This window comes from Brassica oleracea, chromosome C3 (assembly GCF_000695525.1).
Source record: "Brassica oleracea var. oleracea cultivar TO1000 chromosome C3, BOL, whole genome shotgun sequence".
NCBI classification, from domain to species: domain Eukaryota; kingdom Viridiplantae; phylum Streptophyta; class Magnoliopsida; order Brassicales; family Brassicaceae; genus Brassica; species Brassica oleracea.
The window spans coordinates 29184899-29185716 of record NC_027750.1 but is presented as its reverse complement, the minus strand read 5'-3'; positions in this window follow the sequence as shown (position 1 = coordinate 29185716).

Sequence of the window (818 nt, the reverse complement as noted above, 5' to 3'; positions counted from 1 at the left end):
GAAATTTTCAATGCCAGGGGGAACAATATTTGAAATAAGTGATGCATTGTATTCCCCCGAGTCTCATAGAAACTTGTTAATTTTTAAGGATATCCGAAGAAATGGAAATCATATTGAGACTATGAGTAAAGATGGCATTGAATTTCTTTGCATTAAGTCCGAGAGGAAACATATATTGGAAGAGTTAAGAATGTTATCCTCTGGACTATATTGTACGAAAATAACCATGACTGAGTCCTATGCCGTAGTAAACCTGAAGTTTACTGATACTTTTAAAATATGGCATGAGAGGCTAGGACATCCTGGTTCAGTCATGATGAGAAAGATAGTGCAAAATTCGAATGGCCATCCGCTGAAAAACGAAAAAAATTTGCAAAAATTTTGCAAACGGGGGAGTTTACATGTAATGCATGTTCTCAAGGAAAACTTATAACTCGGCCATCACCAGCAAAAGTAGACAATGAATCACCAATGTTTTTAGAAAGAATACATGGTGATATATGTGGGCCGATCCACCCACCGTGTAGGCCGTTTAAGTATTTCATGGTATTGATTGACGCATCTAGTAGATGGTCAAGTGTGTCTCTTTTGACGACATGAAATACGACTTTCGCAAAGTTCATTGCCCAGATAATAAACGTTCTCAGAGTATGCCATTAAGAAAGTATGGCTTGATAATGCTGGTGAATTTACTTCGCAAGCCTTTGATGATTATTGTATGTCAATGAGGATTGATGTGGAGCATCCAGTTCCCCATGTGCATACACAAAATGGCATGGCCGAGTCATTGATAAAACGGTTGCAGTTGATTGCAAGAC